General features: G+C 34.6%; 1 protein-coding gene and 2 pseudogenes across 4 annotated transcripts in view; 1 reads left to right on the top strand and 2 right to left on the bottom strand.

Annotated features, from left to right (window-relative positions):
- The window catches only part of LOC105868772 (small ubiquitin-related modifier 1-like), a 75,009-nt pseudogene that overhangs the window by 38,815 nt on the left and 20,739 nt on the right, over positions 1 to 15,455 (top strand).
- LOC105868796 (uncharacterized) overlaps positions 2,088 to 15,455 on the bottom strand; it is a 253,234-nt gene continuing 239,866 nt past the window's right edge. The window contains exons 20-21 of one of the 4 annotated variants that reach the window (XM_076004839.1): positions 15,244 to 15,284; positions 2,088 to 14,711 (exon numbers count right to left, since the gene is read on the bottom strand). The gene's annotated coding sequence lies outside the window, so the exon portion shown is untranslated. Of the gene's footprint in view, positions 15,285 to 15,455 lie in introns of all 4 variants that reach the window. The other 3 variants (XM_076004840.1, XM_076004835.1, XM_076004837.1) reach the window with 3 other exon arrangements.
- LOC142872276 (uncharacterized) lies at positions 10,766 to 10,837 on the bottom strand (annotated as a pseudogene).

Here is a 15,455-nt window from a genome sequence, read left to right as displayed (position 1 = left end):
AAGGCTGTGCAAGATGCCGTCCCTGTCAGTAGGTGGCGTTTGCTTGGAGGAACAGGCTATGCTGTTGATTTTGAGTCCTGTTATCAGCTCTCGTTCTGGGCGGAGTTGAGTTGGGTAAGCCTGCCCTCAGGCCATTAGCAGGGGTCAAAGTTCTGTTGTCTGCTTCCAGGGAAAGCTGTCAGGGCGGGACTGGAATGGTCCCGCTCAGCCAGAAAGTCTGGGTGTGGGTGTGGGGCTGTCTGAGACCCGCAGTCTGCAGCAGGCCTCGCTTCTTTCCACCCTCCCCAACTCCGCAGCTACTCCTGGGCCTCTGCCAGCAGGCCAGACCACAAGTCACCAGGCCTCCCCAGACTGTGATGCCGCCGGGGAGGTTCCCTGCACAGGAACGCCACCTGGGTTGGGTGCACGGCCTCCTCCTGGGAGGAGGGTTGCCCTCTAGGACGCCGATCCGCCTCTGGAGGCACACAGACCTCAGTAGGCTATTCACGTATAACCCTTCTGTGCCCCGGGCAATGCTAGCCCTCGGTGCAGGGGATCTGGTCTGCAGGTCCGACCTCTGGGTCCCAGAGTTCAAACTGTGTCCCCACCAGGGAGAGGATTTCCGGTCCTAATTCACCCACAGGGAACCCAAGCTGGGTCTATGTCTCTCAGCCTCTGAGTCGGCACCGTTTTCCTGGGAACACGGTGCCAGCAGCACCTGGGAGGGCGGGCGGGGTCCCAAACGGGAAGATCCGGTTCCCTGGAGGTGCCTCCGGCTGGAGGCTGTATTGTCTCTCTGGGCAGCTGCGGGTAGGGTCGGCGGAGGGGAGGGGGAGGCAATATGGCGCCTGCCGTGGGGCTTGGGTCCGTGCACACGGAGGTGCCCGGAGGAAGTTGGGAACCTGGTGCCACGTCTGCTACAGGCTCACCGTTGGCAGGCGGTGGCAGTCTCTGGGCTGGTGTCCGCAGGTCTCTCCACCCGCTGGGGAGCCCACCAGCAGTCCCAAATGCAGGGGAGGGAAACAGCTATTCCACCTACCCTTGCCGCTGGTCTCCGGGCTGCTCCGGTGGTCTCAGCCTCCAGTTCTCCTCCATAGCCTCCTCCCGTGGAGTCTCCCGGGGTCTCAGGTACCCCTCCTTCTGGCCCTTGTCCGCTGTATGCTCGTCTTCTTGCTTCTTTCCCCTAGTTTCTGCTAGAATCTGTCTTTTCTGCAGAGACCCTCTGTCTGGCGGTGTTATTCGTCTGCCATCTTGCTCCGCCCCCCAGCACCTTGAGTTCGTTTTTGTGTATGGTGTAACGTAAGAGTCCAATTTTATTCTTTGGCATTTGGATATCCAGTCTTTCCACTGTCATTTATTGAAAGACTGTCCTTTCCCCATTAAGTATTCTTGGTTCCTTTGTTAAAGATTAGTTGATTATATAAGCATGATTTTATTTCTGGGCTCTCTATTATGTTCAATTGATCTCTGTATCTGTTTTTATGCCAGTACCACATTATTTTGATTACTATAGCTTTGTAATTTAATTTGATGTCAGGTAGTATAATGCCTCCAGCTTTGTTGTTCTTGCTCATGATTGCTTTATTTATTTAGTTCTTTTGTGATTCCATATTAATTTTAGGATTATTTTCTATTTCTTTGAAAAATATCATTGGACTTTTGATAGGGGTTACATTGAATCTGCAGATTGTTTTGTGTAGTATGGACATTTTAACAACATCAATTCTTAATATTAAACCATGAATATGGGATCTATTTCCATTTATTTGTGTCTTTTTCAACTTATTTCTTAATATTTTATAATTTTCAGGGTAAAAATTCTTCACTTTCTTGGTTAAATTTACTTCTAAGTATTTTATTTTATTTTACTTTTTATGATATTCTAAATAGGATTTTTTCTTAATTTATTTTTGGATACTTTATTTTTAGTATTTAGAAATGCAACTGATTTTTGTATCTTGACTTTATATTCTGGAACCTTAATGAATTCCTTTTTTAAGTACTAACATTATTTTCAGGGTCTCTTTAGTATTTTCTCTATATATTATATAACATACATTATATATAAATATATAAAATCATCTCATCTGTAAATAGAGACAACTTAATTTCTTTCTTTGCAACTTGAATGCCTCTTATTTTTTTGCCTAATTGTTCTAGCTAGAAATTCTAGCTCTATGTTAAATATAAGTGGTGAGAGTGGACATATTTTTCTTGATCGTGATCTTAGAAGAAAAAGCTTTCAAGTTTTCATCATCGAATATGATGCTAGCTCTGGCCTTTATTGTGTTGAGGGACATTCCTTTTATACATAATTTATTGAGAGTTTTTAATAATGAAAGGACATTGAATATTGTTAAATGCTTTTTCTAGATCTACTGAGATGATAATATGATTTTTACCCTTCATTCTATTAATGCATTGTAACTTTTGTTGATTCACATCTGTTGAATGATCCTTGCATCCCAGGGACAAATTCCACTTGATCTTGGTGCATAAACATTACAACATGTTGCAGAATTAGGTTTGCTATTATGTTGTTGAGGAGTTTTGCATTTATATGTATCAGGGATGTTGGTCTATAATTTGTTTTTTCTCATAGTGTCCTTTTTTAGGCTTTAGTGTCAATGTAAAGCTGGTCTCATAAAAAGAGTTTGTAAGTATTCCCTCTTCTTCAATGTTTGAAAAGAGTTTGAAGATTGGTATTAATTACTCTTTAAAACCTTGCTAGATTTCAGCAGTGAAGTGATCTGATCCTGGGTATTTCATCATTGTGAGATTTTTAAGCACTAGTTCAATATCCTTACTCATTTTGATCTATTCAAGATTTTCTATTGCTTCGTGATTTAATTTTGATACATTTTACATTTCTAGGAATTTATAGATTTTTTCTAGGTTAAACAATTTGTTGGCATATAATTCTTTGTCTTTCTGTGATATCAGGTTTCCTCTTTTATTTTTTATTTCATTCAAGTTTTCTCTTTTTTTATTCTAGCTAAAGGTTTGTCAATTTTATCTTTTCAAAAAACCAACTCTTAATTTCCTTGATCTTCCCTATTGTTTTTCTAGTCTACATTTATTATTGTCTGATCTTTCTTGTTTCTTTTCTTTTGCTAACATTGAGCCTGTTTTTTGTTGTTCTTGTAGTTCTTCAAGGTGTAAAGCTGTGCTATTTTAAACCTTTCCTTTTTTAAAAATGTGTTTATCACTATAGGGTCCCCTCATAGATCTTCTTTTGCTATGTCCCATAAGTTTTGGTATGTTTTGTTTTCATTTTTTTTCACAAAATACTTATTGATTTCTTCTTTGACTCCTTGCATTTCAGGAGTCTGTTAATTGCACATATTTGTAAATTTTTGTTTTTCTGCGGTTATTGATATCTAGTTTCATATTGTTGTGGTCTAAATAAGTACTGGATATGTTTCAATCTCCTTGGATTTTTTTTTTTTTTTGAGACAGAGTCTCACTTTGTTGCCCAGGCTAGAGTGAGTGCCGTGGCGTCAGCCTGGTTCACAGCAACCTCTATCTCCGGGGCTCAGCGATCCTGCTGCCTCAGCCTCCCGAGTAGCTGGGACTACAGGCATGCGCCACCATGCCCGGCTAATTTTTTGTATATATATTTTTAGTTGGTCAATTAATTTATTTCTATTTTTGGTAGAGATGGGGTCTCGCTCAGGCTGGTTTCAAACTCCTGACCTTGAGCAATCCGCCCGCCTCGGCCTCCCAAAGTGCTAGGGTTACAGGCGTGAGCCACCATACTTGGATTTTTAAGATTGATTTATGGCCTAATATATAATCTCTCTTGGATCTTTCATGTGCCCTTGAGATGTCTGTTCTGCCACTGTTGTGTCGAATGTTCTGTGTATGTCTGTTAGATCCATTTGGTCTAAAGGGAAATTCAAGTCCAACCTTTCCTTATTGATTTTCTGTCTAGAATATTTATCCATTGTTGAAAGTGTGATACTGAAGTTCCCTACTATTATTGTGTTGCTGTTTAATTCTCCCTTCATATCTATTAACATTTGCCTTATATATTTAGGTACTTCCACATTATGGATACACATACACACACAAAATTGTTATGGCCTCTTGAAGAATTAACCCCGTTATCAACATAAAATGACCTTTTAAATCTTTTGTTACAGTTTTTAACTTAAAGTCTATTTAAGTCTCATAATTAATATAGCTACCTCTGCTCTGTTTTGGCTTTCATTTGCATGGGAATTCTTTTTCTATTTCTTTACTTTCAGTCTAGATATGTTCTTAGTAGTAAAGTGATTCCACTGTAGGCAGCAGATATTCATGGCTTTTTAAAATATCCATTTGTCCACTCTATGTCTTTTGTTTGGAGTATTCAATCCATTTACATTTAATGTAATTATTGATAGATAAGAAATTACTATTGACATTGTTACTTTTTTTCTTGCTTTTTTTAGTTTTGTTCCTCTCTTGCTGCTTCCCTTTGTAATTTGATGCTTTTTTATTTTGATTCCTTTCTCTTTCTCGTTTGTGTATGGACTTTAGGTTTTTGCTTTGTAGTTACCACAATGCTTACATAAAACATCTTACAGGCATAACAATCTATTTTAAGCTGATAACAAATTAATTCTATCACAAACAATAATTATGTATTTTTACTTCTCTACTCTCACATTTTATGTCTTTAGTATTTCAATTTACATCTTTTTGCACTGTGTATGTATTAACAAACTATTGTAGCTATAGTTGGTTTCAATACTTTTGTATTTTAACCTTCATAACACAGTAAAATTATTTATACACCACCATTAAAATATTAGAGTGCTTTTAATTTGACTATTTACTTTCCTTTACCAGTGACATTTTTTCCATATTACTAATTAGCATCCCATCATTTCACTTGAAGGATTCTCCTTAGTATGTCTTTTAAGGGAGGTCTAGGAATAATGGACTACTTCAGATTGTGTTTGTCCAGGAAAGTTCTTCATTTTTCAAAGACAGCATCACCAGGCAAAGTATTCTTAGTTGCCTTTTTTTTTTCTTTCAGCACTTGAATATTTCGTTCTACTCCTTCTCAGTCTGTGAGGATTCTGCTGAGATATCTGTTGATAGCCTTATGAGGGTTCCCTGTAATGTTATAAGTTTCTTTTCTTCTGCTGTTTTCAAACTTCTGATTTTTTAAACATTATAAGCTGTTAAATAACATTTACTGAAATTATATGAAAATAATAATCATAACAAAAGACCACCCCCAGCCCTGTTAGTGATTTGTGCTTGCAAGGTAACTTTATTAATTAATGAGTTCATTGGCTTCAATTTTTGACAGTTTGATTATAATGTGTTTTGGTGAAGTCATTTTTTATTTTAACCAGTACAGGAATCTTTGAGCTTTGTGTCCATCCATATCTTTCCCCAGATTTGGGGAGTTTTGCCATCATTCCTTATATGAACTTTCTATCCTTTTCCCTTTTTTCCTTCATAAAATTCCATTATCCTAATATATTCTCTTGATAGTTCTGTTGATGGTTTTCCATAAATCCTGTAGGATTTCTTTAATTCTATTTATTTATTTATTTTTGAGACAGAGTCTTGCTTTGTTGCCCAAGCAGGAGTGAGTGCCATGGCATCAGCCTAGGTCACAGCAACCTCAAACTCCTGGGCTCAAGCAGTCCTACTGCCTCAGCTTCCCAAGTAGCTGGGACTACAGGCATGTGCCACCATGTCTGGCTAATTTTTTCTATATATATTAATTGGCCAATTAATTTCTTTCTATTTATAGTAGAGATGGGGGTCTCGCTCTTGCTCAGACTGGTTTCGAACTCCTGAGCTCAAGCAATCCGCCTGCCTCAGCCTCACAGAGTGCTAGGATTATAGGCGTGAGCCACCGCGCCTGGCCTATTTCTTCTTATTTTTTCCTTTTTCTCCTCTTATGTATAATTTCAAATGTCCTGTCTTCAAGTTCACATATTCTTTCTTCTGATCAATCAAGTTTGCTATTGATGCTCTCTATATTAAATATCATTTCATGCATTACATTCTTCAGTTCTATAATTTCTGTTTTTTTTTATGATTTCTATCTCATAATTTCTAGTTTCTTTCATGTAGTGTTTTCTGGATTTCATTGAGTTGTCTATGTTTGTAACTTGTATTCTTATAACTTTCTTAGCTTATTTAAAACTATTATTTTTAATTTGTTATAGAGCAATTTATAGATCTCCATTTCTTTGGGGACAATCACTGAAAAATTATTGTTTTCCTTTAGTGATGTCATGTTTCCTTTATCTTTCATAATTATTGAATTTTTGCATTGCTGTATTTTTATTTAAAGAATCAGTCACCTTCTCCAATCTTTACTGACTGGTTTCAGGAGAGAAATATCTTCACTAGTATTTCAGGCTAGAGACTCTAAAGTTCTCTCAGATGTTTTTTTGGATGAACCATCTCCATACCTCTTTTTCCCTCAAGGACATACTTTCCTGAGATATTATACCTTCTCTAGATGTCATAAAGCCATCCAGGTGCTGAGAGTCTCTTATTGTTTTCCCTAGGTGTGAATCATGAACTTCTCAAGTTTGTGAGCCTTTCTCAATCTTACTGAATGGATCCAGAATTCTGCATGTGCTTGAAAGCCCTCTGCAGAGATTTTCCCATGGTTTTTCATGGGGAATACTTGGAGAGGCAGCCACAGAGGGGATTAGGCATTTGGAGCATTGGGTGATATGAGAGCTAGTTAGGATTTGGGTTGAGGCATTCCAAGTGGTTTATGGGTGAGCTTTTGATGAAGTCCATGATTCAGTTAGTAGAAGCCATGGCATTTCAAAGCTCTTGTTGCTGTGAGTCCCCAGGTCTCTTACCTGCTCTCACCCTCTTCTAACAACTCAGCTATGCCAATCACCTCAGTATTCTGGAGGGAGAGAGTAAGAATAATGTAGGTCTTTGGGGCAATGTCTTGCTTGCCTAGAGAAGGTGTGTACTCATTTATTATGTTTTCACTTTTCCCTGTGGGAGAAATCATGGGCTGAAGGGGTCTCTGTTGGTACTCTACCATGCCACTTTGGGGGACAGCTGATTCAGGTAAATTAAAACTGTTCTTATTATCCTCTTAAATGTAGCCTCTCTCTCTCTATATATATATTGCTCTAGTGATGTGCTAAACTTCTACTGTCAACTTCTGAACTCCCATAAAAGTGTTTTTGCTCATGGGACATTGTCAAATTTGATGCTTCTGTGGGGGGATGAAAACTCTTATTCTTTCATCCTGCTAACATCACCCCCAAATTATATCTTTATATGTTATAACACTGTCAACAAAAATTTATCATTGAGATTATATTTTTAAATCAAATAGGAGAAAAAATGTTAGAAAACAAATACATTTATACTTTGTTTTAAATTTACACGTATATGTATCTTTATTGGTGCTCTTTATTTCTTCAGGTGGCTTTAGGTTACTCTCCAGTATATTTCTATTTCAGAGAGAAGGAGTTTCTTTAGCATTTTTCAAGGACCAGTATTATAGAAATAACTTTTCTTAGATGTATTAATCTAGGAACATCTCCATTTCTCCTTTTTGAATGAGAGTTTTGGTAGATATAGAATTCTTGGTTGAGTTTTTCTTTCATCACTTTGATTATGCACAGTCTTTGATGTGCATGGTTTATGGTGGGAAGTGAATTATCTATCTTATTGATCATTATGTGTATGTGATAAATCATTTTTTTCTCACAGTCTTCAAGATTCTTTATTTGTGCTTGTCTTTTCACAGTTTGACTATGATGCGTATAGGTGTGGATTTCTTTGAGTTTATCTTACTTGTAGTTTATTGACCTTGGATATATAAATTAATATTTTTCATCAAAATGAGAAGTTTTGATTATTTTTTGAAGTATTTTTTCTTCTTCTCTCTCTTATCTGAGACTCTAATTCATGTATATATTGTTATAGTGGATTATGTTGCACAGTTCTCTGCAGCACAGTCCATTTCTTTGTCTTTTTCTCTGTGTTACTCAGACTGGATAATGTCAGTTTACTTATCTTCAAGTTCACCAATTCTTCTTGTGTGTGCTCAAATCTGCTGTAAGAGAGCCTCTTGTGTAATTTCTCTTTCAATTATTTTATTTTTTAGCTCCAGAAGTTTCATGTGATCCTTTCTTGTGATTTCTGTTTCTTTATTGGTAATCTATACTGACATGATATTGTTTTCATTCTTTGATCCTTCAAACATGCTTTCTTTTACCACTTTAAATATTTTTAATAGCTGACTTAATGTCTGTGTCTAATATGTCCAACATCTTGCCTTTCTAAGGGGTAGTTTATAGTGGCTTCTTCTTTTCTTATATGTGACATACTTTCCTATTTCCTTATATATCTTGTAATTATTTGTTGAAAACTGGACAAATATAATGTGATAACTCTGTAAATCACAATCTCTCCATTCCCAGAGCTTGTGTTTTTTTCTGTTTGCTGTTGTGGCTTGCATTCAGTGCCCAAGTAGTTTACAACCCTTCCTTAGCTTAAGCTCCTGCTTGCACAGAGCCTAAAAGGAAAGCAGAGGTAAGCAATTAGGATGTTTCCAGTGCTCATGTAGAATTTTGCACATATATGTGGTCTTCTAGATAAAAAAAGAATGTGTCAGAGCTTTTTGAAGCATCCTTTGGACATCTCATTCATGACATTTTCCTTTTTAGTTTTTTGGCCAGCTTCTTGTTTTTCCCAACTGCTATCAACATTTCAGGTATCTGTTATATTCAACAATTGCCACAAATTCTTTGTAACTAATGCTCTGGGATTGAGATTTTTCTTAGTGAGTGAGCACTGAGTCAGTACAAATAAATATAAATCATATATATTGGACTTTTCCAGGGAACTTCCAGAGCTGTCAAATAGCGATAATTGTCCAGGGATAGGGCTTTTTTCGGAAACTCCCAAACATATTCTGTCTTCTTCAGTGGCTGCTATCATGAAGGTTCTCATAACTACCATTGTGCTGGGGAGAAAAGGATCTGAACAGTGCCTGATGAAAGGACACAAATCTTCCACTTCTTACTGAGAGTCAGCCATTTTTCTGGAATCAATATTCTTTGGAATTTTGTAAATCTTTGGTTAATTTCCAAAGTTCTTAAAAATTACTTTTGATCATTTCTGTCAAGTATCTTATTGATTTTATGGAGGAGTGGATTTTTAGAGGTTTTTACTCTTACTTTCCAGAAGTGATTATCCTGCATTGATTGATCTTTAAATGGAAAAGCAGACCTTAATTCCTTGGATAACCCCAGATTGGTCACAAAATATTTCTACATATTTTTATATTTCCTATGTTAAAATTTGGCTTAGATTTTTTTTTGCATTTATATTCATGTGGGACATTGTTGTCTATTCTTCTTTTTAAATTTTTGGGGTTTTCTATCTGGTTATTGCTGTCCATATAGGATGAGGTGGGAAATATAATCTTCTTTAAAATTTTCTGTATTATTGTACAGAATGGGTATTGTTTTTTTACTTCATGTATAGCTATATGTTCCTGGAATTTTCTATGCTATAACTACAAAGTCAGTTTTTAAATACATGGCTATTCATGTTATCTACTTCATTGAATTTTTATGGTTTGTATCATTCAGGAATTTTCTCACTTCATTGAAATTATTGAAAAATGTTGGCATAGATTTCTCACAAATGTTCCTTATTATGATTTTAATTCACAGCATCTGTAATGATGTCACTTCTCACATTTCCAGATGTTGGTATTTGTGTCTTGCTTTTCTTTTCTTCTTAATCACTCTCACCAAAAGTTTATTGACATTATTCATCTTCTCAATGTACTAATTTTCAATTTTACCCATTTTTCTCTTTATACATATTTGTCTTCTATGTTTCATTGATTTTAATCTCTTTTTTTATTATTGCCTTTATTTCTCTTACTCTGAATTAATTTGCTCTTTTTTATGCTTCTTAAGGTAAATAGGAAGTTATTGATTTAAGACCTTTCTTCATTCCTAACATAGGCATTTCAGTGCTGTAAACTTGCCCCTAAATACTGTTTTATCACTATTCCACATTTTTGGTGTTATATTTTTATCTTTATTCAGTTCAAAATAATTTCAATAATCATTTTGTATCTTTTGTTGACCCATAAATAGTCCAGGAGTGCTAATTTAAATTTCTAAATATTTGGGATATTGTCAAGCTGTTCTGATTTCTAATTCAATCCCATCATGAATTTCAATTAACATGGTTTATATAAAATTAATGCTTAGATTTACTGAAGCTCATTTTATGACTGTCCCATCACATGAAGAATGTGAAAGGCACAGATATCTGCTTAGTTTTATTCCCTGACTAATTATCACTTCTCAGAGTTTATTTTATCTGCTACAAAAGGCAGAAAAAAGTACACAAATAAATGAGAGAATACATAAATATTAATTATAATGAAACACCACAATTTGTCATTTGGTCCTACTGTCATTATGCAACATCCAAGTGTCTTATATTCCCTTAGAACTTTCCCAATATTACTGACACTAATAATCTACTCTATAGTCACCTGATCACTTTTTAGTTTCCTACAGATGATTTTATATTCATTATTTTTATTCAAGTATGGTACATAATCAACAACAAATAGTTCAAAATAAATGAAACACCAGACCTAGCTTTAATGTGAAAACTTAAGGGTAAAGTCTGCCTAATGAAGCTTTTATGATAATGCAATTTTGTGAGAGAAAAGAAGAATATGCAGATAGGAGCAGTGTGAGATAACTGAGTCATCACATTGAACCACTTCTGAAAGTCCTCTCTTCCTATTAAAGGACATTTGGGTAGATTGTTATCTGAAAATAATCTTTCAGAATCCTCCAATAATTTTGCTTATCATTGATCTGGGAAGGCAGCTCCTGACAAATTCACACTTCTATAACTTGGTTGCTTTACTATGGAGTTCTTATTTGCATTAAGAATACAGTATAGGCCGGGCACGGTGGCTCACGCCTGTAATCCTAGCACTCTGGGAGGCTGAAATGGGTGGATTGCTCAAGGTCAGGAGTTCAAAACCAGCCTGAGCAAGAGCAAGACCCCGTCTCTACTATAAATAGAAACAAATTAATTGGCCAACTAATATATATAGAAAAAATTAGCTGGGCATAGTGGCGCGTGCCTGTAGTCCCAGCTACTCGGGAGGCTGAGGCAGCAGGATGGCTTGAGCCCAGGAGTTTGAGGTTGCTGTAAGCTAGGCTGATGCCATGGCATTCACTCTAGCCTGGGCAACAAAGTGAGACTCTGTCTCAAAAAAAAAAAAAAAAAAAAAAAAAGAATACAGTATATACTTCAGCTTTAGTTTTTTTAAGCTGGCAATATGGCAATCTCATAAACTCCAATAGAATTGCTTCCTAAGGAGATGGCACAGTTTGGGAGTTGGTAATTTTGACACATATAAAAATTAGAATATACTAAATAATGCGAGAATCAATTTTCAATATTTATAAGTTAGATTATTAGAGCTAAAATGGATCGACACCAAAACAAGACACAATATAAACCTGCTTTCAACAACTTTGTCTCTCTTCATTAAGCAAGGTTCGCGCACATTAGAAAAATAATGTTACTACTCAATGTCCATCTATTGTTTCCATACTAAATACAACCTTATATTTTGACTCCATTAGCACTTAGCATTTACTTCCTTCTTCATTTTTCTTTTCGCATTAATTTTTAAAAAACTTTTAATTTTTCTATTTAGGGACAACAACCCATACTTCTATTCCACCAAAAAATTAGGTAAATCCACTGCATAAGTGAATCACATGAAAGCTTTACTGCCATACATGTTTTTACAATTTTCTCTTAGATGTCTTATCCAAACTGAAAGTATCATTAGCATAAACTTACACTTCATTCTCCATTGCATTAAGACCACTTTGCTATAGTCTCTCTATCTGATGATAATATTTTAGTAACTAAATAAATAAATGATGAATTTACTATACATACAGGCTAAGAGAAATGATTTGTCTTCACACAAACTCTATACTTAGAAATTGCTGACATAAGATAATCATGAAATACTGTGTGCATAGGACTTGAGCCTGCTATGTTTTCTGAGAATGTGTGATCAGTGGGCTCACCTCAGAACTGGAGAAGCCATGGTTTCAATGTGACTCTAACTATATACAGAGTGTACTGGCAACCTGATATTCTTGCTTCTCTGTGTCAAGATCTCTCAAAAACACACACACTGTCTAAATAAGCCATAAAAATTTTATAGGGTGTTTGGTGCAAAAGAAAAGTGTGTATTGTGGTACCTATTGAACCTTTCAATGAGATGACAATAATGTCCATGTTTGATATCCATTCAGCATAATTCTATAAAGTTAATTAACATTATGTTATATTAAAATCCTTTGTGTTCTGTATGCATGATTAATTACTTCAACCTCGGACCTTCACTTATGGCTTTATATTTATCTTCTTATTTGTTCATTTTCAAGCATATATTGCCACCACTAAAGACAAAGATATGATTCAAAAGATATGCCAAATATCAATCTGCTCAAACTATCTGGAAAGAAGCACACATTATGCCAGAATTTTAAAAATTCTTGTATAATGTAAATATTCATAAAAGAATATTTCAGAGAATTTCTTGACATTTTCTCCAAATTTATACTATGAAAGCTATCCTGATTAATTTTTTCATGTTAATATGACTTTATTAGTGTAACTGGTTTTGTCCTTCCATTGTTATTCTTGCATTGACTGTCACAAACTAAATTATTAACTTATGAATTACTGATTTTTGAATTTATGAATATAAATGACTATTATAAATAAAAATTGAAATCTGTATAATTTATCCAGATGCTGGCTCTTTAAGAAAATCTGAATCTTGGTATTTGAGATCTGCAAATAGGACTATTTCAGTGATTGGAAATAAAAGACTATCATGTTATCACTGTCAGTGATAAATTCTACTGTTATGCTTATGTTTGTAAAAAGGACTGCCAGTTTTCATTGTATAAATCAAAACCTATTTTAATACTGTTAACCATAAGTACATATCACTTAAAAAGATATCCTAAATAATATTATTTTAGTGCCCTATCTATTTACATAGCTATAAGACATATATTACTTTACTTCAACATTCTAATACAGTAGTGAAGAGATGTTAACCTGAATAGTCGGGTGGTGATTTGACCATATCTCATTGAAGAAAATTGCATGGACCTAACTTGCAAGCATTACCCATTCTAGAAATGATTTCTACAGAAACACAAGCATGAGTGCTTCTAAAGACTAATATATAATGATTATAAATATATGGTATCTTGCAATAGTGAAAAAGTTAACACCATTATTCTGAAAACAATACATGGCTAAAGAAAATGTGGTGTCTTTCACATGCACTGAAGGACACCAGTACATCTACAGTTTTTGACATGGAGACCTTAGAACCTATAGAACCTCAGGAGATTGTAAACATATAATACTATCATAATGTCATATGTTAAATCAATATCTCATCATGATAAAATTAACTGGTTATGATAGATAATTCATTGATATACAGATAGATTAATTGATAGATACTTGCATTCTCATAGAAAATTTATTTTCTGTAATAAGGCTAAATATTTTACTTCTGGAAAGCAGAGAGGAAATGTCAAAAATACATCTGTCTTAAATAATTTTCTATTCTTCTATAGTGTTAAACTTCTTTAAAATGAAGTGATAACACTTGGCAGTAATTTATGCCTGTAAGATTTTTATTTTAAGTAAAAGAAGGGAAAATTAGGAAAGCAGGATTAAAAGGTAAAAAATATTTTAATTTTAGCGTGTCAAGGATTCAAAAGGTAAAAAGGACTCAGATTCATCAGTTTCATGACTAAGAAACCTCTAAGGAAATCCTTAAGCAAGCAGTTCATTGTTCTGAATTTTGGCTTTATACCTCTTCTAACTTCATCAACACTACCCCAAAATTCTCTACTGTACAATGCATGTGGGCCTCTATTCTCTTAACATCTGTGAGCAACATCTTTATGTGTTGTGTGGAAATAATCACACTAAATGTTAACAACTATATTTGCTTTTATATTCAATTATATAGCACATGGAAAGGAAAAGCACAAGGGCATCATGACATTAATTCCCACTCTTTGAAAGAAGAGATGTGTCAGTTTAAGTGATCTTGAGAAAAGTATAAAGAACTAATCCAGTGCCAAAGTACACGAACACATGGGGACAAGTCAGCAATATTTAAGATGTGGAATTGCTTAGCTTGTTTTTATAACAGAGAAAGAAGTGTAAGTTAAATAATTTAAGCATATACATGAAAACATATAAATGTGTTAAAGCAGAATATATCAGTAACTACTCCATGATATGATATGCTAGAATGCCTATGTTAAAGAGAGAACACACTTGACCTATTATGAGGGCTTCGATTGTTAAGCATCAAGTAATACACATTCACTTGGCAATATTCTTAAGAAATATATTAGTGACTATTGGACTAGTTTTTAACTTTCTATTAACTATTTTTAACTTTCTATTGAAGTATAAAATACATATAGAAAAGTATACACACTAAAACTGTATTGCTCAGTAACATGCATGATCCAAATATAGCATGTTATCAACACACAGACCAATATGTAAATGTTACATGCATTCCAGAAACTACTCAGAAACCATACCAGAAACAATGCCAGAAATCATTCTTGAAGTGATCCAGAAACCATTCCAGAAACCAATTGCTTCTATCACATATATGCCATAAAGAGATAAAACAAAATTTTAAAAGATTGCTATTAAATTTTAAAACAAAATTTCATATGCAATTTCCCATGTTGCAAAAATGAGAAGAAACCTAACATAAGTTAATATTCAACAATTAAATTAGAAACAGAACTATAATGTATTATGACCACAAAGAACTTATGAACCATGGAGTCTCAGTTCTAAAACCCTACTAATAAAACAGATGAAGAAAATCTCGGAATATTTTGTCACGATTTGATTTCACTATAAAGTTTTTGATCCCAGAGCAAATTGCCAAAAATTCTCTTAAATTCTCCATTTTTCCATAAAAGCAGAAAAGATTTAAAATATAAAATAGAAATCATAATATTCAAAAATGTAAGTAATTTGGCTGAGGGTCTCAATGAGGAACAAGACATTTCATGAAAATATTATAAATTAAGCCTCTGAAAATAGGAACCCAGAGACTTAAGATCCTAGCAAAGAGCATGTAACACATGAATTTCAAGAGTGATTAGTTTAGGTACTCACCCCATTCTCTGAAGTGGAGGACCAGATTCCAGCATTTCTATCTTGGCAAAACAAGACAGGAAAAAAAATTAAATAAAATAAAAAACAGGAAAGAAAAAATCTTAAAAAATACTCAACAGTAAAAATAACAAAGTGCTAAAATTGCATTTTTAATGACAGGTTCTATTGACATTATTTAATATAAGCAGAGTGTTCCCTCATCATTTTAATTT

Source organism: Microcebus murinus, chromosome 7, assembly GCF_040939455.1.
Source record: "Microcebus murinus isolate Inina chromosome 7, M.murinus_Inina_mat1.0, whole genome shotgun sequence".
Classification (NCBI taxonomy): Eukaryota; Metazoa; Chordata; class Mammalia; order Primates; family Cheirogaleidae; genus Microcebus; species Microcebus murinus.
This window is presented reverse-complemented; position numbering and strand designations above follow the sequence as displayed.